The sequence below is a fragment of the Halichoeres trimaculatus genome, unplaced genomic scaffold, assembly GCF_033239565.1.
Source record: "Halichoeres trimaculatus isolate MK-OKI-2021-1 unplaced genomic scaffold, fHalTri1.1 fHalTri1_scaffold_3, whole genome shotgun sequence".
Lineage (NCBI taxonomy): Eukaryota > Metazoa > Chordata > Actinopteri > Labriformes > Labridae > Halichoeres > Halichoeres trimaculatus.
In genome coordinates this window covers 22,956,115-22,983,354 of record NW_027437181.1, presented here as the reverse complement: position 1 = coordinate 22,983,354, position 27,240 = coordinate 22,956,115, and the positions used below count along the sequence as shown (strand labels likewise).

Below are 27,240 nucleotides of genomic sequence, written 5' to 3'. Positions count from 1 at the left end.
CCGGGGTCCTTAGGATTTTGCGTATTTGCGTTCATGCCTTTATGCGGGCAGCTTGGGGTCCTAAAAGTTGTATATCCCGAACGGAGATTCCGCGATTGTTTAAAAGCATCTTCAAAACATCTTATAAGTTATCAGTGATGCATTCTTGAGGAAGTAAGTACTTTATTAGCTTACAAGTTATCTTTAAGGAGTGTTGAGAGGGGAATAAACATTTAGTTTGTTTGTTTATGTGGCAGGAATTTTGGCTCTTGTTTCCCTTACATTGCACTGCTAATGCTAAATAGCTAGTGGGCGCATCATTAACGTCTGGTAGACACTGTCTTTGATTCACCTTCTGTTATTTATTGTTTCAGATACCATACACTGCCAACCCTGTTGAGATGCACTACTGATAAGTGGCTGTTGGACGTTGATGTCACACACATTATTCATCCTCTTCGTTCATTCATTCTCCATGCATCCGGCCGTTGCTGTAATGCTGTTTCTGAAAGGATACATAAAAGACTGAACTGTGAACTGTGTATCTGCCTTTACTCTCTGACCGGAGTATCTGTGTGGATAAAGTGTCCAAGCATTATTCATCATAGAAACACAGATGTCAGTAGCTTCAACAGTTCCACTGCAACAACCCAGCACTTTACCTGTAACTACTGGTCAACACCTGGAACTGGACTAGATTATAAAATGCACACTAGTAGAGGGTAGTTAAACATTAAGTACAGTGAATAAGTGTGCACTTTAAAATCCAGCCCAGTTCCAGTTGTTGACCAGTAGTTACAGGTAAAGTAGTGGGTAGTTACACAGTAAGTAAAGCCAACATGTGTGCACTTTAAAATCCAGCCCGGTTCCAGTTGTTGACCAGTAGTTACAGTAAAGTAGTGGGTAGTTACACAGTAAGTAAAGCCAACATGTGTGCAATTTATAATCCAGCCCGGTTCCAGTTGTTGACCAGTAGTTACAGTAAAGTAGTGGGTAGTTACAAAGTAAGTAAAGCCAACAAGTGTGCACTTTAAAATCCAGCCCGGTTCCAGTTGTTGACCAGTAGTTACGGTAAAGTAGTGGGTAGTTACACAGTAAGTAAAGCCAACAAGTGTGCACTTTATAATCCAGCCCGGTTCCAGTTGTTGACCAGTAGTTACAGGTAAAGTAGTGGGTAGTTACACAGTAAGTAAAGCCAACAAGTGTGCACTTTAAAATCCAGCCCGGTTCCAGTTGTTGACCAGTAGTTACAGGTAAAGTAGTGGGTAGTTACACAGTAAGTAAAGCCAACAAGTGTGCACTTTATAATCCAGCCCGGTTCCAGTTGTTGACCAGTAGTTACAGGTAAAGTGGTGGGTTGTCGCAGTGGAAGTACTGGACAGTTAGACAGTAAGCAGTGGCAAGTGTTAACTTAATGGCCGGGTTACTTAAAAGGTGAATTACTATGTGGGGTCTCTGTGTGTTTAAAAAAATAAAGTTTTTTTTTTTTTACATCCGCAAGTCTTATCATTATTGTGTGAAACACATACTCATCAATACATTACAGTGTTTAGGTTCATCATTGGTCTACTTTATTCACCATACTAATTGTTAAGAGGAAGTGGCACATTAACAGCAAAAGCATATGCCCAGGAAAATTACACTGTTTCGACAAGTTCATGGTAAGAGACGGGAAACTACACTGTAAGACGAGAGCGGAACTACCCGATAGGTACCGCAAAATGTCAAGGTACATGTGTCAGAGTTATCCCTACAGTTGAGGAAACTACACTGTAAGACGAGAGCGTAACTACCCGATAGGTACCGCAAAATGTCAAGGTACATGTGTGAGAGTTACCCCTACAGTTGACGAAACTACACTGTAAGAGACGGGAAACTACACTGTAAGACTCCAGGACTTACACTGTAAGACGAGAGCGTAACTACCCGATAGGTACTGCAAAATGTCAAGGTACATGTGTGAGAGTTACCCCTACAGTTGACGAAACTACACTGTAAGACTCCAGGACTTACACTGTAAGACGAGAGCGTAACTACCCGATAGGTACTGCAAAATGTCAAGGTACATGTGTGAGAGTTACCCCTACAGTTGAGGAAACTACACTGTAAGAGACGGGAAACTACACTGTAAGACGCGGGCTGTAATCTAAAGTGCTACCGGGATGTCTCATGTTGAGATAACTGTTAATTACAACCAAAATAAAATTCAGTTGCATGGAGCCGTTTTCAATTAGAACATTTGTTCTTCAAACATGAAAAAATTAAATGCAAGTCCAGAAAACAATAGGATTTCCTTTTTGTCAAAGAAAAACTAAGTTTTGAGCAGTTCTTACCCAATAAATATATTCCCCAAGGGGTATATTCAGGCCTGGAGGGGTTTAGTCTGGCCTAGCCTGTTTGACACCCTCAGGTAAACTCTGGACCAGGCCACTTGATACCTTAATCAGGTATACCCAGTGTAGTTTGGACATGGGGTTAAATGACTATGCTGCACCTGGTAGGGGTGTAATGCTGATACCATTCACGGTGTTTCAATGTATATCTGCAATTGTTAAGATTTTTCCATATAGATTTATTCATTTTTAAATAAACTCAAAATAATTAACCAACATTTTTAATTACCCCCTTCTGTTATTGTTCCTATGTTCAATTTTTACTCACTTATTTATTTTTCCCCCCAATGTGGGTAGATAGCACAACAGCCTGAGAAGCTGGGGCAGCCTACTTAATTATAATAAATTTGTGGCTCTTATCTGTCCTTAGTCAACCTTGGCAATTTTTACTGCACTCCCTTTTACTGCTCACTCCTCCAAGGCACAGAAAACACCCATCTTTGTGTCAAATATCTGCTTAAAACACAAGACAAAGCCTTATCTACAAGCAGCTGTGAGCGTGCTAAGAGAGCAAATGATTTAGCTCCTCAGTACAGCACAACTTGGCCGAGGATGCATTGGATTTTTCAGTATTCATGGGACAGAAAACTCTCATTTTGAGAACGGACATATTTCAATAATTTCTTGATAAAACACATTATACTGTGAATATTAATATTTGAGGTGCTCACTGAAGCTGAATTACAATAAACAGAATAGTTATAGATAAAAAAAGATTGTTTGACTTTCAAGGGCAAAAGAAAATGCCTGAATCTCCTTCAATTTCAACTAAAAGGCAACAAACATTGCAAAAACCAAGCTGTTGCCTCACAAATGCAGTGGACGACACAAGCAAACAACAACCTCTTTCTGCTGTGAGAAAGTAGAAGGCAGTGGTGCTGGAGTGTCTGACTAACGGCACATAGCAGGAACACAACAAGCTGCTGAGAATTCTCAACTTGGCAGGATTCCTGTAAGACAATCTGCTGCTAGTGCAGTCTCAGCCACAACAAACCACGGCCTTTCTATGAGTTCCTTATAGCCCTATGGATACTATGAGATATTCACACAAAATCATAGGAAACTCAGAACATGCCAATTCTGATTTAAAGATGAGAAAGTGAAAGGCTTTTCAGATTTGATGAAACTGTATTTGCAGAAGTGCTCAAGAAGAATATAGAAGAAGAAGCAGAAGCATGGACCTTAGATAGTTTTCTCACCGCTTCTTAAATTTTTGTCAAGAAATGAAATTGATAATTAGAATAGTTGAACTATGTACAATTATTTCTGTACTTGAAAAACACTGAAACCTCACTGTGTTGCATTATTATATCACAGAGGCATATTTTGCATGAAAATCACATGAATTTATGTCATGCCACCTTTGTCACCAAAGTCTTCCAACGAGAATGTAAAACCGCCATTAAACCTTATGTATTAAAGGTTAAAATTTATTGTAAAAACATGCATCCCCATGAATCCAAATGCGCATTTTGTGGCATTTCCACTGACTTATTCAGGGACAGATCCCCAAATAACCGAGACGAGCTGTCCCGCTTTTTGGGACCCTTTCATATCGGTGCCAGACTGAACAAATCTGCTCTCAGAAGGTGGAGTTACAACACTACAGACCGTTGATTGGTCAACAGCTGCTGCATTTCTCCTGGCGGCATACAGACTTCTCTGAAACAAAGCTTGATTGCACTCTGTATCAAAAAGCTACATGCCAATCACAGAGAGGACGAAATGCTGCATATCTTCCAATCCATACTCTTTTTTTACTGTGTCATGTTTTTCTTCTTAGTTGGATTTATTAGCAAACGGGATCAGGCTTAACTGTACCAAACCGTGTCAAACCGTAGTGAACCAAACCAGACTGCTTGGTGGAAACGCAGCTCAAGAGTGACTTTTAAATTCCACCACCAGAACTGAAGGGATACATTGTCATTGGCGCATCTTTCATTGATGCGAGTCTATTGTAGACGCTGAATGTGTTTCTGACATTTTTTTTGAAGAAGTGTAAGATAGTAGACTATGGTTATAGTTGATAAGACCACAGTAATAACATCCAGTTATAACAGTTCTGGGAATCTGAGAGAATCAATGAAGTGATGTAGCCTCTATCTAATCCTGACAAACAAATTGCAGCATGGAGCAGCATGGTGAGGAGAACTGCCATGGATGTGTGGTTTTTCTGTTTGTCTTCTAGTGAGTGTTTCCCCTCCTCCTCTCACACTGGACTGTAGTTTTGCAAATTTCACCTCCGCTTCTATTTGAAAGTTAATCCCTCTGTTCTTTTAAGACCTGGATGCTGCTTAGCATAAATGTAGAGTACTCACTAAAATCATTGCCTTTCATTTTTTTAGTGTTGTAATGTTGATAACTACACTTCTACCACTGGTCCAAACCCTAAAAGCTGAAACCTGTTCTCTTTATGCCCTATTCATTCTTCACTCATAAAGTTTCTTGACTCCCAGGGGAAGGCAATTAATAGAATCGCAGTGGTGTGCACATTTGCAGTGCCCCAAAATCATCATTTGCACATCAAACATTCTACCTTCATCTAGGTCCATTTGCATATAATACCACAAAGGGGCATCAATGTCAAATAGAAGTCTTCTTTTCAATGAAGTAGTATATCTCCTCTGGTGCAATGCTGAGGAAGCGCCTGAATGCAGTGGGCAAAATCAAAGATGAACAATACAGCGCTGCCTCCACTTCTGAAATCAGAGTGGAGGTTGTGTCATACTTAAGGATTTAAAGAGTTATCATGGTGAACTAACAGTTGAAGACTGCTCTCACATATCTTCAAATCTTTTTCAACCTCTTAAGTATTTATGACCGCTGCTGAGAATCTGCCTCATTAAACCCAGTTAAAATCAGTTACTGCTGAAGTGGAAGAATGGTTGGGTACAGTAAGGCATCCAGATAGTAACAGCTTTATTGTACCAATAAATGATCATCAACACTTAGATAGCCATCTATTTCATAGACGTTAATATTTATTTACAAGAAATCAGGTCTTTCCATTGAACTTGAATGTGACATGTTTTGAAAAAAGTTTGCTCATTTGTATTATTTTTGTCTGAGTGGATCTCTTCTTGGGTCATGCCTATTGGAAAATGTATAGCAAAGGTAACCTGCACTATACACTTAACACAGACATACAGAATTATGACAAATACTGTGTGAAAAGTGAATATTGACAAATTATGATGCCATCATTCATTCTTTTTTGTTTGTTTGTTTTTTGTTTGCCACTCCAGGAGACCTCCTGTTTGCTACATTTAATTTCCATGGCAATGTTGATAGAGGCTTTCATCTGAGACACTCTTGAAGAAAAAAAAACTTGTAGGTAAAACTTGTTGATTAGATCTGTAAAGGTGTGAAATGAGTGCTGAAATATGACTTTAGCCCTGTTTCCTACAAGCAGTCTGGTTTGGATCGGTGCAGTTTGGTACAGGTTAGATCGGTAAAGCCAGATCCTGTTAACATTCTGCAGTCAACCATACCACCTCTTGGTAGGCGGCGTGTAGGCCAGATGCGGATAGCAGCGTCAGTTACCTAATAGCGTGGCGCCTTAGCAGTGTGACACAGTGTACCCTCTGATACTATCTAACTAATCAAAAGACAGTGTTGATTGGTATGGCCTTCTGGGGTGGGATTGGCCCAAAAGAAGGCTACCAAAAAGTGGGACAGTTCGTCTTGGTTATTTGGGGATCCGTCCTAATGCCACAAAAAATGTACCGTACCAAGACGAATCAAACTGAACCACTTGGTGGATATGAGGGATACCCTTGTTAAAAAGATACCCTTTTAAGTGTTTGACAGTAAATAACGGACATACCATAGATGAGATTAAGGAAACTTCTTGCTTCCTAATAGCAACAACCGGCCCTGTGAGCATCAGCTAAAGGCCTACAATCATAATCTTATCAGTCAGGTAGTTTTATGGTAGTAGTACTTCTGATGGAAGTGGTAGTGTAACAACTAACTGTACTACCACTCCAGCCAGAAGAACAATTATGTTTCAATACATACATTATTCATACTTTTTTTCCTCCTCAGATGAAAGCATTAAATATTTGTTCACATATAAAAGCATCATGCACCACCCTTTCACTTCCCTCACACGCTTTATTGTTGAGCTTCAGCTACAGCCACTGATCCTACTGAAGAGGACAGGTATAAAAATTGGAAGTAAACAGATAAAACTCAAAGAATGAGTGCAAAGGAGAGAGATTCCGGGTCTTAAACTGTATATTAGGCAGCATTTGCAACTACAGCAAAGATCATCCCAGAAAGTTTCACAATTACAAAGTGTACACCATTTACAGAATGGACACATAACATAATGATTTTTATGAAACATTCTTATTGGAGTTTGTGGCTCAGTTTGACTGTAAAAAAAATTCAGTTAATGCCAAATTGAGACTGGCACAAGTTTTACTTAGTTTTCTAACAGATTAATTTGCTGTGAATTAAATGAGACTGGTATTTGCATTAAAAGTTGTGTAACTTTTCAGTTATTTTATTTTGAATCAAACTAATAAATCATTTTTTAATCACTACAGCCCCAATGTAACTACCTTTAATTTAATTCTATACATGCAGATTAACTAATGGCTTTTCTAATAGACTTAGGTATTTTCTACAGTGATTAATTAGGCCCTATGTTGCCCCGTAGATACAATGCTGTATTACGCATTCAGATATGTTGAGACCCTATTAAGCATGAAAGGAACCACATATTAGGTTGTATGTCTTGAATGTGTTTGATTTAAAATTTTTTCCCCAGCTAAACTGAAAGTGTCAAAATATTGTGCCTTTTATAGTTTTTCTTTTCAAACATTATTTAAAAAATATGCGGGAATTCAATCTGACAGAGGGGTTGCCAGGATTAAAAAAGGAGAACAAAAAAACAGTCTTTTATCACCCAGTGTTTCTCAGGGAGCTGTATTAAATACTTTATCCTAATTGGTAAATTCCTTGAACTCAGTTATTAATTTTTGATAGTAAAGGTAACAACCTGTATTATCAGGTAATCCCCAGAGAGAATTGTGGCGTATTCGCAAAGTAAATGAACTGACTTATCCTGTTGACAATCCCCAGAAAATCTCTCATATCAAGATAAAAATGATAATTTGTGATATTATGTGCGTTTTAACACAATATGAACTCAAGTCAACTCAACTCAACTCAACCCCACTTTCAACATTTTTTTGTCTACTGTAAGATCTCAGGATTAATCTCGATGCACTTGCAGACTTTTGTTCTCAAGCAATGCAAAGCAAAAAAAATGTCTTCTGATTAAACGGTATCAAACCAATTTTTCCCTCAAAGTGAAGGCGAGCAAATTGGTGATTAGGTGCTGATTTACTGTGCCTAATTGTTCAGGAGGGATTGTGGTTCTATTTTTTTTTCAACAAAAGGTATTTGATTGCATTGCATAATCAAAAGTTGTTTCTTTGTTGGTAGAAACTAAATAAAAATGTTTGGAGGCTCAACAGGAAATGTTTTATGGCCAACAACGATAAGCACCTCCTAAAGGATTAAAAGTGCTCTTTCTCTTATGAGGATACAATCAAGACCACTGTTATTTAAGATATCGTTGTGTCCTTGTGATTGCATTTTAAACCTTTAAATTGTCTCTTGTTCTTTCAGTGGCTGAGCTATTGTATTGTGAAGTAATTTAACACTTCGGATCCTTTACCCATGGCCTAATTAACATATCCATGTTTTTCTAATTGAGCAATCTGAATGTGCCCATTAGTAACCTGGGGAAAAAAAACTGTGAGAATATCATCCCCCATTTCCTTATCAAATCTGAGGAGGTATCAATTCTATCTCCCTGCTAATTGAAAATATGTTTCAGAGATAAAATTCGATATATTCTATACCCACAGGACATGATTATCCTTGTGATTGAGCGTATCTGAAATACAGATTGAGATTGCAGGCTGCCTTCAAAATGTCAGATGATCATCCTGCATATTGTCAAGACAGAAATGGGGCACAAAGGATTTGAACAGGCTATTAATGCAATTTCTGGTCCATCATCCTGCAATGAATGAAGTCCATGCAAGAAGGAGAATAAAAGGCCACTAAATAAACAGGCAGAGTTTAAAAGGCTGGCTTGGGTTGCCCAGAGGCTCATTAAAAACAGCCTGCCTCTCTTCTTAAAAGCAGCTCCACTGGCTGAGTTGCCCATAGAAACTCCAAACTGACAGAATATTTCATTAGAGTGCTTGAATATTTCATTTGAGTACACATCTTTGGTTGCATTTCCTCTTTCCCGTCATACATTAGGAATTAGGCGCAGCAACAATTAAACACACTCATCTGCATATGAAGAGCAGTGTGTAGAATCTGCACTCTGAATGCAATCCTGGCATGCATTTTGAAGAGACCTACAGAGGGGATTTAAAGAATGAAGGCTTCTTAAACCCCAGGTGTAGCACCATGACAAACCCTCACAACACTCATCACGGCCCTGGATTCACTAAACCTGGTCTGAAGTCCTGTGCCCCATGGAAACATCAAGCCCTCCTGGCCCTTTCTGCCACTGCATCACCATGGAAACCGGTCTCTTGCTCACAGCCCCTCATGGATATTTTTTCTCCACAGCTACATTTCCTGAAGGCTGGTTCCAAGTATGACAGCTAGCCATCCAACTGGTGTTACAGCACTTCAATGAAAAGTTGTGGCACAGTGCCGAGTCTTTGTGTTTTATCTTTCCTCCCCCAAAAAAGCAGGGAGGCAGATGCAAATAACTCAGGACAGCTGTGTCATAATCATTTTAGCACTTATCTCATTATTAAATTACCATAATGCACCGAGGCTATTTTTCTGTGATGTGGTAACTGCTACAGTATCTGAAGCATTTTGTTTATAGTAGCTGCTCATTTATGGGAGATCCCCTCTGCCTTAGCACTCAACCTCAGCATACCAGATTGTTACTACATCAAATAGAAAAGCTTCAAGTGAAACTAATCACATTATCTTATAATTTCAAATCCTGAATACATTATTTAGATGTTAGTATATATGTCTTGTGATTTAACCTCCAGCTTCATACCAATACACTACTAGTGTAAATGGATTAGACGCACATAATTGATATCTTTTGGAATTATTGAGGTATGCCAGTCCATTTTGCCTTGATCGAAACAAAGAGTCACAACATAAAACATTGGCCTGCAAATATTCTTTAAAGCAATAAGGATATATTTGATTACATAATAGCATGACTGCATAAGAGGCGTAAACAGTTAAACATATTCACAGCCATTAAACCTTATGTATTAAAGGTTAAAATTCATTGTAAAAACATGCATACCCATGAATCCAAACTAGCATTTTTGCAGGAATACGTTTGTAAAAGGCAGCCACTCATGTCATGTTACCCACTAGTATCATTCTTAAGTGGCTGTCAAGGAATGGTGGGCAGAGGCTATCTTTTACCCTCAGTTAAAACTAGGGCTGACACTCTCTAACATACTAAAAACTGTTGGATTAATAAAATAACCAAATTTGCACTGTTTTATAATCCAACCACTGGGTCATAATAGCACCAGTCAGCCAGTAGTTAATTTGACCCAGTAAGATGGTATGGCCCATTTTAACCCAACACATGAGTTAAATATTCTACCCAAATTCTGGCTCAAATTAATTAAAATTCTAGGTTTTTTCAGCTACATAAATTTGTCCAGCTATCTATCCAAATGCTAGTTTAATCAACTAATATCTGCATAAATAAAGGTTGGTCCAATTTTACTTTATCTTGGCCATTAATTATTGACAGCCAGTCTGTACCACATAGAAACAGGTAGCTAGTCAATGCTGTAATACACATACAATCGATGCAAGCCATGAGCAACACAGACAGCCAATTCCTACTGCAATATGTGTAGAACAGTAGAGTCTCGTATCCACTATGTTCCCTCCTCACTCAGTTACAACATGCCATCACAACAAAAATTACTTTGCTAAAACCATTGTCTTAAAATGAAAAGGAGCAATTGTTTAAAGTTTGGTTGAAGAGAATATGGTATTGAATATTAAGAATATTAAGTATTGAATTGAAAAGGTGCTGATATGTGTTAGTGCTCGGCGCACTGAGCCTGGCGCAGTGTCTGGTTAGTGGAGCATTTCTGTCGATGTGATGACGTTTGAATCAATAGAAACATATACATGGACCCATATATTCTGCCTGCATTCAGTTTATTTGCTTAAATAGAAAGAATTTAACCTTTGTATGCACCTCATTCCAAAAGACAAGTGCCAATCCGAATGGACATTTATTGGTTTCACAGGGGTGGAATAGCCCTTTCCCCAAACCGATTGAGGTATCATGTATCCATGCAAATGGAAAGTTGTCAGGGTGCGTTCTTTTAGCCCATGCTCAGATATGACGTAAGACACAACTAGAGACGTTCCTTAATTTGTTTATGTTTGTTTACGTTTGTTTGCGCATACCCCCTTGACTATTCTGTTTGATTATAGCGACGCATGTAGACCAGAGATTGGAATATTCCTTTTCATGTATACTATTGTTTTTGGAAAAGTGGCTACTGACAATCCAGGTGCTGAGTCAACCAATGTGTGTTGGTTTGATTGATTGTAACTTAGCACTTAAGTTGCTCAGAACAACCCAAAAATATTAGAAATAACCCATAATGGGTAAAACATTTCACAACCCAGCAGTTGAGTAGATGAAGTAACTCAGCTGTTTTTAGTATGTATGAATAGGTTGACACTCATCTCATTGGTTGGACAAGATCCCTTTACAAGAAGTAAAGCTTAATCCATTATTTCATGAGAGAAACAGCTGTTGTGTGTGTGTGTGTGTGTGTGTGTGTGTGTGTGTGTGTGTGTGTGTGTGTGTGTGTGTGTGTGTGTGTGTGTGTGTGTGTGTGTGTGTGTGTGTGTGTGTGCAAACAATACTACTAAATAAAACAGTTCAAATTTATTTAAGCATTACCTTCTGTTTTCATATCATATATCACAGAAAGTAAAAAAACAGCTAAAATGACTTTGGACTCCTCTATTCTGGAAGAGACTCAAGACCTTGAGGCACATTGCTACACCTCTAATTAATTAACACCATGTCAGAAAAAGTCAGCAGTATGGCAACATTTTCCTGAAAATTATATATATATATAAAAGGGTTGAGTGTGAATTTTGCTCAAAGCAGTGTGCTTTTCACAGCTTAACAACCAACACGGCATGTCATCTAAAAACAGTTGGCATGAGTTTTTTCAGGCAGTCGAATGGTTAGTCTGTTTTGTGTTTAATGCCTAATAGTCTCTGATTATGAACATGTGAAAATTGGTGTGTTTGGTCTTACATGTTCTAAACACTGACTGCAGGTGCTTTCCCCTTTGCAGCAAGTTCACCCGCATGTTAGTTTAGTGTTGCTTTACCTTTTTTTCCCAACATCTCGGGGGAAGTTTGGAAATTGAAGAGATTAGTTTCAAGAGCTTTGAAGGTAAACTGTTTTCCCTTTCTCAGCTAATACAGGATTTCAGTTGCTCAATATTTTGGGATCTCCCTGATCACTCTTTCTTTTTCGCTGCTCTGAGGCCCCGTTTACACAACAACGTTTCATCTGAAAACGCTTAGACGCAGTGAAAAAAATCTGCGTTTGCAAGGAAACGCTGATGGACTGAAAACGCTGTAGTAAGCACGCCAGGTCTGTAGGTGGTGCTATAACTGTCTTGTCCAGAAGCCGCTTTTGTGAGATCTCCACCAAAGTCGAGTTGAGCCGATCATCTGGTGTATTGGGGAATACCAAGTTAAAAAGTGGAGCAACAGATGCACATTTTGTTGAAACACAGTCAGCAGATTGAGCAGCACAAGCACAACACGGTAGTTCGCAACGATCGTACCAACGGTACTGTTGTCCCGTCGTATGCGCACGCGCGAGAGGCAGAGTGTGACGTCAGCGTTTCCACTGAAAACACCAGCTTACTGTTTACACAGCAACGGTGTCAGCAGCATTTCAGAAAAATCCCACTCTGGAGGCTGTTTTCAAAAGTTTACGTTTTAGGTCAGCTGAAACGCCATTTACATGTAAACGGGAGGCTGAAACGCAACAAAACTTTTGCGTTTCACCCTAAAACCGTTGTCGTGTAAATGGCCCCTAAAAGGTGGGTAAAAAGTCAGGAGAGCAGGGAGGCAACTGTGCTTTGACAACAAGCCGGGTGGTCCCTTCCCTCTCCATTTTTGGTTGGAGGAGGTGACATCCATTAAATCTAAAAAGAATGACAAATTTGGATTTTTCAAACCACAGGGAAGTTTTCACTTTACCTCAGCCCATCTTCTCCGGCTGGGGACCTGGAGAAATTGCCAGTTCCATCTACAAAAACCGGCACATCAGATATTTGTGATAATAAATGTTATGCAAGATATACAGACATCACTAAAGCCGAAATGAATTCTTTGGCTAACTTTTAAATCAAATCTCTTTCCTCAATGGATCCCTCTTCTGCTCATCTACTGTTTCTTCCTCCCGCAGTGAATCAATTTTCTTCCTTTCAGTGTCTCAGTGCAGCTATATCTGGCACTCACTGTTCACACTGCACATGACAATTAGACTGACATGATGACAAGCTTTTAACTTGCAACTTAACAGCTGCTGACACCACAGGCCTTGTCACCTTAAATATTAAAATAACCAGCAATGACAACTCTATTAAATTCAGCAGACTAAAATGTAGGCAAACATTCATTGTTTTGACAGCTTAAACCATTTGTTAAAGCAGTTTTGTGGAGCAACGGTCAACACTGATTTCTTTTTACAAATTTCACTTAATGTTTATCTTGTTTGTTTTTGTTTCCTGGATACTCTGATCTATAATTTAGGAAAACTTCAACCCCAAGTGTTTTTTTGTTTTTGTTTTTTCAAAGAAAACAAACATGATTGGATACTGCACTGATTTATTTGGTGTCATCCATTTTGAGGTATCAAAATGTCCAATTACACCACTTTTATAGCAAAAGGGTTCTCCAGGCTTTACGACGGGACCTCTGATTTGGTTATATGTAATGTTAGTGCTGATCAGCAAAATGCTCACATGGGTCACTGTGGACATTTAATTTTATGGTTACATAAGAGATATTTCTTCTGACAATAATGTAATAAAGTCAAAATGATGCTGGCCTAATGAAGTCAGTGGGCTTATTTCCCAGAGCATTATCATACATTGGACTGTGTACTGTGGTCCAGAACCCCAAGTTTATTGTGCAGAGGCCCGTGGTGCCTTTTGAGTGATGTGGTAGATGAGGCATATGAAAGAAACTTTTTTTGCTGTAATGCTGCACAACCCCTTCTGCAGTTAAACAGAAACAACTTACCACCTGCTTTTTTACAGTTGACTACATGAGCTTTTATCGATGGTCATTTAACACATTCACATCTTTCATCTACAATGGGGAGGAAGCCATCTGGTATCATTCACATCAACAAAGAGAGGATTTCATGAAAAAATAATACCCCACATCTACCATGCAATATTAAGGAAGCAATTCCATTTCCAATTTCATTTATATCATCTTTTCCTGTTTTTGATTTCTAGCAGACACATACATAACTGTTTTAACGGGAGTAATAATCATCGCTGATTAAACAACAATTACTATTGAATTGCTTTGAAGCATAAAAGTTCTCATTTTAAAGAAAGTTAATAAGCAGAAAACTTGTGCATACTGCTATTGCTTTTTGATGAGTCATTGAGAAGGGATCTGTGTTCTGGAAAATCACTTTACTAAATGTCTATGAAAAACCTGCTTTATGGCCTACAAAATATGAAACCTGATGCCATATACTTGAGTTTAAGTCCAACAGGCACAGGAGTAAGTTTTCATCATAACTCCTGTTTTTAAAGGTGTCAGCTTATTGTGGAAGCACAAGTTGCAACAGTTGTGTTTCCAGAAACGCCTTTGTGGATACTGCAATAAATATTGCATGCCTCAGATGTGTTTAACTGGACAGCATTTGACAGCTGGCTGCAGTGTGTGAAAACTGCAGCGTGTCAAGATGGCGCGTTTGGGTCAAAGACAGATCATGATGTCTCCAAGCAAAGAGGAATCTGGTATCAAAGAGCTGCCTCTGAGGGGCGACACAGAGGGAGGAGGGCCTTTTCATGTCAAAGCCTGAAATATTTATCTGATACAATAGACACTTACAGTTGCTGAAGCTCAAGTGTGACATGATGGAAAGCTACAGCAAACTATGAATGTTTCACATCAGGTCACTGTTTACAGATGTCCCAGTGCTTTTGATTTTATTCTTATATTGCTTTACAGACAACAAAAACCCGAAGGTAATTAATCATTTTGCTCACTTCCCCCCTAATTCTTCAGTGTGACAGTGTTGTTCACTGAGCATATTGTTTTAACTGAAGGCACTGCCTTAAATGAATTCTTATTAGCCATCTAAAAATAGTCTCCTAGTTTCAGGGTCTAGGCTGCCTGTAATCTGACAAGCACAGAGGGAGCGTCATGACCAGCCAGCTGCTGCAGCATCAATGAAAAAATATAAGAAATATGTGCAATATATCATATATCTCCTGTGGATTATCAGTAGCTGTTAAGAAAGAGCTCTCGCTGATCACTGCTGCATTTCTGTTTCTCATGATGCACAGAATGTTAATGTTGTTCTGGTGTTGATTGCTTTTTCCTATTCTTCACACAACGGTCGACATTACTTCATCGTTAAGTGCAAAACATGTATGCAACGAAAATCCAGCGACGGGTCCTAGAATGTGAGTTACAGCATGTTTTTAAGCTTTGTTCATTTATGTTCATGCTGCAGCTCATCTTTTTTCCAGATCTCTCTCTCTGTCTCATTGTTATTACAACATCCATATCCAGGTTCATTTGTAGCTTCACAGCCATCACAACAATGCACTCTGCCACAGCATGGCCTTTATCCACCACACATCTGCTCATTGTCTGTCTGTGTTATTACCCTCATTAGAAATAAGCAAAATCTCATTGTACTATTTTCATATTTCATTTTTCCATTGTGCTATTTTCCAAAGTGGCAATATTCTGATGATCAGCCGTCTACTCTGACACCACACATGAAAAACACAGTTCCACTGTGATTTTCATCTCAGAGAGCAGTTTATAGCTCCAAGCTCAGTCAACACACCAGTCCTTTAATTGTGTGAAGGGGAAAAAAGAGATATAAAAGAAAAAACAAATGCACATAGGAAGAAGCAAACAGCATGGGCCAGATATCCAATACCTGGACCTTTGAACCTCTGTCTGAAGAGGATTGGTGAAAGAAAATGTAAATTCTTAAAGGGACTACATGTTTGAAGCGAACAGTTCCTCTATGATCTTAACTCTCATTCTAGATTTAATTTAAGTTAGCAGCTGCAAAAAAAAAAAAAAAAACTAAAATATTTTGTCTTAAGTTCCATTCACTAATATAAAGGTTGAGCAAAGATGCCACAAAACCTCATCTATACTCAAGCCTTAAACACTTATCTTTTCAACTGTGTAATAGATTAACAAGTCCTAACACGGACAAAAAGTTTAAGCTATAGATCATTGAGATTACGGTCAAAAAGTGTGCACTGACTTAGATTTTTCAGCTATATTAAATTATAAATTAGAATGGCATTTCTACCAAGGAAAAGTAAACTGGCATACTCTGGATTTGAACTTAACAGATCAAGAGCAAATTTTTGAAAAAGTGTGTCATTTGGTACCAAAAAGAACACTTTAGTACTTACAGTGAAGCCTGTGAATTATCCAAGTAACCAAACACATATATTGAAATGTCATGTTTTGTACAACTCATTTGATTCTAAAAAAAAAAAAAAAAAAAAAAAAAGTAGCTTAAAGTTAAATTAAGTGTTCTTTGAAACTGAGTACAGTCCAAAGCACAAATGTTGCCTTTGAGATTAAGTTAAGCATAAGTAAGAGCCCCAAGCACAGAACAAGAGCACTACTTGAAATGTGATCATAAAAGTATGGATGAGTATGTATCCTGCTACTCCTCATATGGTTCAAGAACTGTTAGAAGTAAACCAGAATCAGCTTGTTAGGCTTATATCTCAAATCAAAACTCTGTTGAACACCAATCACTGATGGATCACCAATTTTTACCACATCCTGTGAGGTCTCAAACAGTTTTTAATGTTTGGTAATTTTCAGCTACTGCTGGATCTATATTTGCATCATCATTCAATGTTGCTGTACTCAACCATGCACAGAACTGACTGAAGCTGGCCTTACAAAGGCTCTAGAGATAAAGAGTATCTTAGAGAGTATCACATTCAGCCACTGTAGGCAAGTGTCAAACGTCTGCAGTGTGATGGCCTGGATTTCCATCCACTGGGAAGAAGATGAGGATGCAGGATAAAATACTGCACAGGGGACCTCAGCAAGGATTGGCTGTAACACATGCACCAATTACAGTGAGCACAGCGTGAATCCCTCTTCAAACACTGCTGAGCACACCACACACCCCCTGAGAAAACATCTGCTTTTGAACACAGATCCCAATTCCAACCGTACACGCATGTATTATCTAGTACCACGTCAACACACATTCCAAGCTCATAGAAATCAATGATACAACAGTACTATACAATCTACATTAAATACAAGCTTTAAAAGAACCACAAAAGCTTTATGTTAACATATTTCTTGTTTGTCATCTACTTAGAAAATCCATTTAGTAAATAAAAGACAAGTTAATTCTGCTCACTTTTAAGACTCACAGGCTTGTGGTAAAGGATAATATAGTCTGATTGTTCAAACAATCTCATCCACACTTTCAGAAAAACTGTAAATATGATGAGGCTGCTTTGGACCTAAAAGTACAAAACTGAAAGGCAGGGAAGAGCTGGGAAAAAAAAGAAAGGCCCGAAGCAAAAGGTGTAACATCCAACATCTTTCTGTTTTTCCTTGTTATAAGTAACCACTGTATAATGAACAAAAACATATCAGTTAGTGTTGTAGCACGACCCTGGCACATTGAGGCACATGTATGGGACCAAGCACGACAAAAAATGAAATCATATCAAGTCTTTTCATCAAGTCTTCTTTCTTATTCAAGATTAAATGGGTTTTATCTTTTACTGACTTTGAGCGGGTGATTCATGTTTTTATTTCTACACGACTAGACTACTGTAATGCTCTCTATGTTGGTGTAAATCTGGCTTCCCTCGCATGCTAAGCTGCTAGTCTTTTAACAAGAGCACGAAAGCACGAACACATCATCCCGATCCTGGAGTCCCTCCATTGGCTTCACGTTCATTTTAGGATTAATTTTAGGATTCATTTTAGAAATCGTATTATTTGTTTTGAAATCTTTTCAAGGATAAGCACCTCAGTACATCTCCGACCTTTTAAATATTTACACCCCCTCACAGTCCCTGAGGTATGCTGATCACTTTCACCTCATGGTCCCTAAAACCAGTTTAAAGACCCGAGGTGATCGAGCCTTTTCGGTGGTGGCTCCCAATTTGTGGAATGATCTGCCACTCAAAATAAAAACATCCCCCACCCGAACGACTTTTAAATCCCGTCTCAAAACTCACTTTTATTCTTTAGCTTTTAATTCAGCATGAGAGTTGTGTGATCCGTGTCGTTTTATGTCTTTTATGGTCTTAACCCCTTATTTAAATAGGTTTTATTTCTTTTATTGATGTTCTTATATGTTATTTGAACTGTGCAGCACTTTGGTAAACTTAAACGTTTTTTTAAATGTGCTTTAAAAATAAAGTGGATTGGATTGGATTGGATTATTTTAAGTAAAAATTGTCTTATCACACTTCAAATGAGCAACATTCAACTGGTCGGTCAAGAAAAATGTCTTGTTTCAAGTTGTTTAAAGGCAAAAATGAGGTCTGAATTGCTTGTAACAAGAAAAAAATCTGCCAATTAAATGAGAAAAAATTGCAAGAAAATTTGCTTAAAAGTAGAATAATGTCTTAATACAAGTAACTTTTCTCTGGTGCCATTGGCAGATTTTTTAACTAGTTACAAGCAATTCAGACTTCTTTTTTGTCTTTAAATAGCTTGAAATTAGACATTTTTCTAGACAAGGCAGATGAATGTGGCTTATGTTAAATCTGAGAAGACTTTTTCTACTAAAAATAAGACAAAAAAAAAAAAAAAAAATTGCAGCATGACCGCACCGGCTACTGGTTAACCTTTTATAAAAAAAAATATTTTATTCTTTACTCATTCTGTTATCACTTTAAAAAAAGAAAAAAAAATTAACACATGAACACAGCACCACCCTGTGTCCAAGCACATGGTGGTCTGGTCTTCAAAACCTCCTGGAGGTTGTTTAAGTGGCTGTTCTTGTCTGTGATTCAGGCAAGAATAAAATGTTCGCTACATTAATGTTGTGCTGTGTGTTTTCAAACTCTGAGTCAGAGCATAGGAGCCTCAATTAAACCCATTAAGTCTGCAACAAGTTTGGGTAAATAAGTTCATGACCTTCTGTACTTTTCTGCACATCGAACTCTTCAGCTTTTCCACTGAGAGTTTGAGTTCATACACTGAAATCACTCCATCACTCAAATTATATAAGGATCGATGTGCAATGAGCCCCCAAAAAGTAAACATCTCACAGCAAAACCCCAGACACGGTGTTATCAAAGTTATATTTTATGTTGTGCTAAAGATATCATTAAAAGAGCCTGTCAGCGTAGAAAAGCATTCTTTAAAACCCCTCTAACAAACTGGGTTCCTTTTTCAAACCCAGATAAAATAATTGGACCAAATAATTAGACATATAAATGACAGATAGACAGATTATTTATAGGAAATTGGTTTAAGAGATGGTTTTTAAACTTTTCTTAACATGGATTTAAAGTAGCAATGCTGGACGTTTATACTAAATGTGTACAGACTTTCAAAATGCTACATATTTACATGTTGTAGAAGTCCCTGAATCTATCTGGAAACTGCTCTGAAAGCTTTGTTCCTAAAATAGGATGACCTCTGTGTGAGCTCTTACGAGACTGAAATGGCTCAGATGATGAGATCATGGCATAAGCATCTTCTAACTGGTTCATGACACAATGGTGGGACCTCAAACATCAAGGTCTTCCCATATCTCTGCCCCTCACAGGCATACAGAGGGCAGACCAATCAGAGGAAAAAAGGGCATGTGGAGCTAAAAGCAGTCAAAACAGAGCCTGAAATTTACACCAGAATGAGAAAATGGTTGTTGGGGGGGGGTTGCCTTTTTTTTTCTGTAAATCCTGTAAAGGGTCACTAGAGGGACAGTGTACTGCTTATTAAGATAGTACAATACCCTGTCTTTAAGACAACTGACATATACCAATGTCTTGCATCACCCTTCAAATAACATTATGACATGTTTTCAGAAACATATTTACAACATGAAAAAAAAATTGAAATTATCTCGACCTAACGTGACTTATGTTAAATTTGAATGACTGGGATTCAAACTCCAAAACAATGGGAACACTCCAAGTATCAGAAAATAAGTCAAAGGGAAACATATTCAGGGTACTTCTGTTATTTCACTGTAAACATGAAATCTGACATTCCCAAATAAATGTCACTTTCAGCAGGAAAAAAAGTGGTTTGTCACATAGCCTCAGTGAACCCTCATCCTTCTGCAAAGGGCCAATTACACTGCCAAAAGTTCAGTTGGCCTTGACTGTCATGCTTGATTTTCAGTGTCAGATTCTTCAACAAACAATGGCCTGTGACTGTAAAAGTGGCATGGTCAGCTGCTATTACTGGTATGTGGTGCTAAAAAAAAAAATAAAACCAGAAAGTACGATCAAATGAATTTTCTAAAGTTTTTATCATTTATTTGGGACAGATGAAGAGAGATAAGAATTATGAGTAGAGAATGGGGAATGAAAGCATTAAGACCAAAGCCAGGGGTTAAATGTAGCTTTAGTTTACAGTGCATGCTTGAGGCTAAACAGAAGGAAATTGTCAAACTGTTTTCTGACCAGCTTACATTTGTTACAGACCCACTTGGTATGCTGCTTATCTTTTGGCTGTACTGTATGGGGTATTTACCAACTAAGGCACTCAGATACCTGAGTGCAGTAGTTTTCACTGTAAAGGTCCTATATTGTGCAAAAATCCCTTTATTAAGTCTTTTAATGAAATTTGTGGGTCTTTGGCTTTCCTGTCAGCCCACAAAATTTGACATTTAATGACAAAACCTGTACTTATTAATGCTTGTGAATGTAAAAGCCTGACCTAAAATGAGCTGTTTGGATTTTGGGGATTTGCTGACATCAAGGATTCCCTTTTTGGACCAATCAGGAGCAAGTCTGACCTGATTGGTCCACCGGATACAGCAGATACCCCCCTGCCCCCCCCCTCCCTGCTGCTGGAGAGATTTTTCTCCAAAGTTGAAGAGCCACCGCTGCTTTGTTTTTTGACATAGTTCCATGCACAAGCTTCCCATCTTGAAAGGAGACAAGACAAAGTGGCTAGAGTTCATTTATCAGGGAAATATGCCAGCTACACTCAGTAAAACTGTGCATGTGTGTGCTAGTCACTTCACTGCTGACTGCTACTTTGGACAGTACAACAGAAGGCTAGCGAATAGACAGGTCCTGAATCCAGGAGCGGATGTAAGAGCTTTTCCTCAGTGTTCCCTGTCTCTGTATTAGCTTCATGATGCTAGCTGTAGCTGCGGTTAGCCTGTTGTTTTCGCCTGTAATGTTACAGTAAACGAGCTCCGCTGTTTTCTAAACATTGTGCACTCGGAGCTTGTGGCGCCGCTTTCAGTGACGCGGAAGAGCAGGGCGGTATCAGCGGTGGCTTATTTACATATGAAGGTCACGCCCACTAAATCAGGCCGTTCTGAACAGAGGGGCTATGAGAGCCTGGAAGCCTGCTGCTGTGCTTGATTTATTGGCTTTTTGGACCAAAACATGTTACTACCATTTCATGAAGACATCAATGATCCATATTAAACTGCAGAAAAGGAGCAGAATACGGGACCTCTTCTTCCCTGACACCTAGGGGGCGCCTGACAGGGGACTGCTATATGTTGATACAACACTCATGTCTAAAAGCCAGTCAGCCTTGCAGAAACATACAAGTGGCATACCCAAAGAAATTTCAAAAGCTCAATAAAAAAATGACCATCAAACACAGTTAAAACACCAAGCAATCCCAAACAGAAGGGGGCAAAAATACAGCATTATACATGCATAATGTGTATATGGTGGGGGTAGTAAATGAGTGTACTTTTTCATGATATGAATATTTTATTACATTTATTTCAACAGTGATGATGACTATAAGCCACTGCAACCTACTACCTCTGCTGGGTCACAACAACAATGCTCTCCGTAGTGACGATTACAATTCTGGTGAAGTTGCAAGTGTAACTTCTATTTTGAGATCAACGTAATGCACACAGAGCTTGTAAATTTTGGGAGATATGCTTTTTATTCTGAACAGGAGGCTCAAAAAGGTGCAGCACAGCTTAAGAACAGGAGCAAGTTTAAGCATGCTATATTACTATGGGTTTTCTGACCTGCTGCTCCAAAAACTACACATAAATAACGAATTCCAGGGAAGAATACAAGACTTGACCACCTCTACACAGGCCATCCAAGAAACTCTTCTTTTTCATGCAAACCAAACCTGTGTAAGGCTGTCAAAACCCACCTCTGCATCCACAGCCTGACAGTGATTATGTAGGTCAACACCCTCTGACAGGCTCTGTATGCTTACAGCCTGTGGCTGCACATAGCAGAGAATTCTCATGCACAGAGACAGCTTCAGATACGCACCTCCACCCTTAAAAGCTTAACACCTTCTGGACACGGGCTTGTAAGTGTCCAAGTTCTGTGAGTCGGCTGTATAGAGAATGGTGCATTGCCCACTAACAGCTTATTGACATTTTTCACGAAACAAAGTGAGATGGAGTGAGATGGTAGCATCAAGAAATTAGAATGATTAAAGAAAACATGCAGAACACTTCAGCTGTGCTCAGAGATCAGCACAGACACAACAAAATTATATTTGGATTAAAACTCTGACAGTACATAAATCCATGTTCCAGATGATCGGTGAGTACCGGACCATGACAAGCAACAACACGGACATAATTTGGCACTCACCATCTGTCCTATACATCCTATACGTCAGAAGGCTCATAAACATAGGAAGAATTATTTAGTATGAGAAAGCACCTGAATCCACTGGCCATAAGGCATGAGTCCCTAATTACTGCCTATTGGGGCCTTGCTTATCATCAGCAGCAATTTTTGTGTGGCAAATATTCCCACAACAGCCTTTGATGTAATTACTTTCCAAACAGCTCCCCTCCAGCCAATATCCTGTTCTAAATTCACAGCTCGCCTTGTTTGCCACGTCACTGGAACACACACGTTTTACACTTGCTGCCCTGTAGAGAACAGAGATGCAGCAGCTCGACCGACACCAGGAAACAAACCAAACTGTAGGACTCAGTAAACAGGTCAAGTACCAACAACTGAAAGCACACTGGAAAACACTATTTTTGACTCAGAAAGGAGAGGAGGTAAGGTAAATATGTCACTCTGAAAAGTTGGAGCAAACCAAACGACCTGCACTGCAGCTTGTTTCTAAACAGAGAAAAGAGAAAACAGGCTAAAAACCAAACCAAAAAGCTGTGTACAAGCTGTGTAAGTATCAACCTCTTTTCAGTCATGTAAAAAAGATGTATGACTCTGCATTGGTTTGTTGTTATAAAACTTCTATGTCGGTGAAGTAAAAAGAATGTGCAAAAGCAAAGGGGCATTGAGTTTGTGAAAGAAAAAAGAAAAAAGTTTAATAAGTGCTTTCCCAGAAAGAACTTTGAAACTGTTTTTTTTTTTTTACAATAATATTGAAATACTTAATGTGAGAACAAATAAATTAAGTCTTTCATTACTATTATTAAGTAGACACAAAGAAAGCCTTGATGAAAAGCAATATGAATAAATCCCAGAGTAAAACTTTAGTGAAGTTAAAGTATCTGACTGATGAAAACAAATAAATAACCAATTTCAATAAAATATTTATTTGAGTGGTAAAATGTAAATGACAGATTTGCATTTAAATTTACTTATACATCAGCCGCTACTTTTCGTTCTGAATTTCTCTGGAAGATACCAGTGATTCCATAGGCATTTTTTTTTTTCGTTTGTTTACTCAACCGTTTGTTTGATTGCTTTAGTTCATTTCCTTAAAGTAATGATTAATTAGATAACTTTCCTGACTTACCCAAGTTCACATGTACACATATGAATCTGAAAAATTCACAAGTAAACCGTACTCCAACATTGCTGTGACTACTTTGTAAATGATGCACGTCTCTGGATGAAGAATATGAAAATCTTTATGCCTTGTGAATTAATCTCAAAGATAATTAAAAAGCACTCTGAAATATGGCCTTTTAATCACAGTGGCACTCTGTAAGTAAATTGCACGGTGTTGAAAATAATTTTGCCTGTTGCTTAAGTATAACGTGTAGAAGTAGTATGACGTTCTCATACATTGGTGATTATTACACACATTTCGGTCATTTTGGACTTCTTTGGACTTTTTCTGTGTTAATCTTATTTCAGAAGTGTAATGAGTAAAGTGAAATTTGCCTTTTGCAAACTTCTCTATATTTAAGTACTGTCACAGCGGCATAAATAAATAAAAACATTAGGCCTCTGAGTGGTGAAAAAAATAGATAAATAAAGCTGTTTTGGTTGCTTTGCAACAAATTTCATGACTATTTCAACTTCACTGGTGATTAAAGTCTGAGCCTGATCATTTATCTTGAGAAAAATGTTCGGTCCAATTTGCCTCTGACTTCTAAACAACCGAAACGATCATTTTGAGCAGCCAGACGTAATTTTGTTTAATAGAACACATTATCCAAATGAAATAGCCAGAGTTTGTTTCATTTTATAGAAGATTATTATGCTCTTCTCGATATTTGCAGTCAAACAGGATGAAATAAAGATTACAAACTGGAGGTTTTCAAATGAATGTGACCTTTGAGCTTAATACTTGTCAATGCTTTCACAGATGCATCACCATTTTCATAATGACTTGATGAAATCTGCTTCAAAAGACCCTTCCATATTTGGGGTGGGGTGGAAAGGGGGAATGCATTTCTGCTCATGTAACTTGACAAATTGTGCTTCAAGGTTTCTATTTATATCTTCCTCATCTCACAGGGAGGGCAGAATCTTCCCAATTCCCTCGCCGTTTGCCAGAGGCTTAGTGTGACATATTGCTAATCTGGTCATTATGCAATTTATCAGTCGTCTCTCTTTTACAGCCGTGCATGGATATTATGCAGGTTTCTTATGAGCCTAACTGCAATAACACTGCAAGGAGTTAATGAGCAGTCACAACCACTGTGGTAATACATCTCAAGTCACTTCAGGGTATTCTTGTTGCAACAACTTGTTAGTCTAAGTCATTCCATTAAACCAACTAAATTATTTTTTTGCTAATGATGCAGAGAGCCTCTCAGGCTTGAACCAATGGGTTGTGACCAAAACAAGAGGGGAAAAAGTCATCAACAGTCCACTGTGTGACAGAAAATACTTCAGGAAGTTACCAACTGTGCTGCAGACCCAGAGCCTCCTGTAACTGGTACCCTGGATAGAGACCAGGGATCAGGCGTCTCAGCAAGGATTCATTATGGCCTCTGGCTCCTCTCAACACATGAGCTATAGCCAGGGCCACACGAGGAAGGTGTTTTTGCTGTGTGAGTGTGGCTTGATATGGATGACAGATTGAAAGTGGCCTGAAGCAAACATCGTCCTGAGCTTTTCGATGGTCATCCTTTTCAGCAGTGGTTGCGTTTTTGCGCCATCAGCTAATTAAGGGTGGCCTGTCATTAAATACCCGTAAATCAGTTCTTAATGTGGCTTGGGAGTCTCAGCTGAGACACTGGGCGGGAAGAATGTGGTCCTCTGGTTTAATGGGCCCTGAGCTGAAGGGGATATAAGTCTTGATAATGATGGCCAAGTACAGTGTATTGATCACCACTCCCTCTGGTGTCTATGTGGGTTAAAGCAGCCAGGACAGAAATTGAACTGGGATTTCTCAACTGTGTAGAGCAAGCTTACACACAGGTAAGGTGGTCAGAATAATATGACTAATGTGTTTGTATAAGACAACTTTTTTCACTTTGTCTATCTGGCCACAGCTGTCACAAAAACTTTACAGAGCTCCTGGTAACAGATTGTGTTGATACATAAAGTGCTTTTTTTCTTCCAGGGGAAAAAGACTAACTTTGCAGAAGACAGCTGACTTGGATAGATGAGCGCACAGAGGACTGCAATCACTGAAAGAAAGTCTTGTGATTTTTTTACTCTTAAATTGTCAAAAGGATAAACAGTCACCCTCAAAGGATGCAAAGAACTGAATTTCAGTCAGACAACTCACGTTTGAATAGTTTATTTAGCAGCAAATATATTTTATGTTTGGCGTCCAGGCTCCGGTCTCATCACCCCTCACAATAAATTTACATGGTGACATTGAGGAGTGATGAGCAAAACATACTGAACATAATCCCCCCGGAGCCTGCAGGTGGTTGCTGGGGTGGTGGTGGGGGCAAAGAAACATGCAGCATTACAAACGCAGGGCAGCCAAGGCATTGACAGGCAGAGAGGGATGAGAGACTCCCGGTTTAAATAGACCGCCCAATTGAGAGAGTGTGATTGCAAGATGGTTATGACGTGTGAGACACGTGGTATGTGTATAGCAGTGCTGCTCGAGTTGACTGCCTGAACTAGCTCGCGGGCTCGCCTCATTAATGGTAAACTCATCAACGTGCCATCCAACTCTGCTCTACACATAATTCCCTTTCCTGTCACCAGTCTTTCATGAGAGGGCTAAATGCTGGCAGTAGCTGCACTGGGAAATTAGACAGAGACCATCAGGGCTTTCTCTAATTACAAGACAACAGCAGCAAAAGTTTGACAGTTAGTAGTCAGGCATTTTACGTTCCCATAACTGTAATGAAAGATTAAATATTTATCAAATTCAAGTTGAAGGGGGGAGGGGTGGTTCATTAAGATTTGGTTAATTATCACAGACTGAGACCAGTACCTCTTGCAATGTGCTCCTACCCTCTGTGCATTTCTACTGTGTGATTATCAACACACTTTGTCCAGTTACCATTCTAGCATGTTCCTAATCACCTCAAGATGTTGATTTGGCAAACACTGTTACACAGGGACTCCTATTACTTTGCCCAGTCTTAAAATCATGATTTATGCATGACATAAATGACATTTATGGAGGCACTGAGGAGTTCTACCTATCAGTTAATGTAGATCCCAGCTCTTTAAAAAAAAAATTAATGCTTTTTTTCTATACTCAAATAGATTGATATCTTTGAGAAGTTTTTCATGTAAAACAAAATACTTATATCAAATAGTATGGTAGAGCAGTGCACAATTCGATGTCTGTAATCATTGATCATGATTCCATATGATTCTCTAAAAGGTAAAGGCAGACTTAAAAATTATGTGCTCAGAAACATCTAATAAAAACAACTTACCCGAGTACATCTGAGCAAGATCACAATCCTAGATCCAATAATATCCTGTCTTGGGTAAAAGAAAAGAGCAGGTATAGAGTTTTGCTTCAAGAAGATTGATTGAAGAATAAATTGTACGATATTACATTAAGACATTTCAGAATTGTCAGGAACTTCACAGGAAAAAATGAGGAAGAGGACCCAGTTGCAGATATAACAAAAGTGTTTTATTTTTTTAACTAAACAAAAAAACCCCCACAAAGTTTACAACAAAAACTCTAACAAAGACAAAACCAAAGAACTCACTGATAAAACCACAGAACACGATGATACAACAGGTGACAGCAGACATCACCAGCAACTCAGACAATCCAAGGCAGACGA

General features: G+C 38.6%; 1 long non-coding RNA gene across 2 annotated transcripts in view; it reads right to left on the bottom strand.

The window, feature by feature from the left end:
• Nucleotides 1-27,240, bottom strand: part of LOC141787470 (uncharacterized) — a 116,626-nt gene extending 89,386 nt beyond the window's left edge. For both annotated transcript variants that reach the window (XR_012598076.1, XR_012598075.1), the window contains exons 1-2: nt 27,163-27,240; nt 26,878-26,926 (exon numbers count right to left, since the gene is read on the bottom strand). This is a non-coding gene — a long non-coding RNA (uncharacterized LOC141787470). The remainder of the gene's footprint in view (nt 1-26,877; nt 26,927-27,162) is intronic.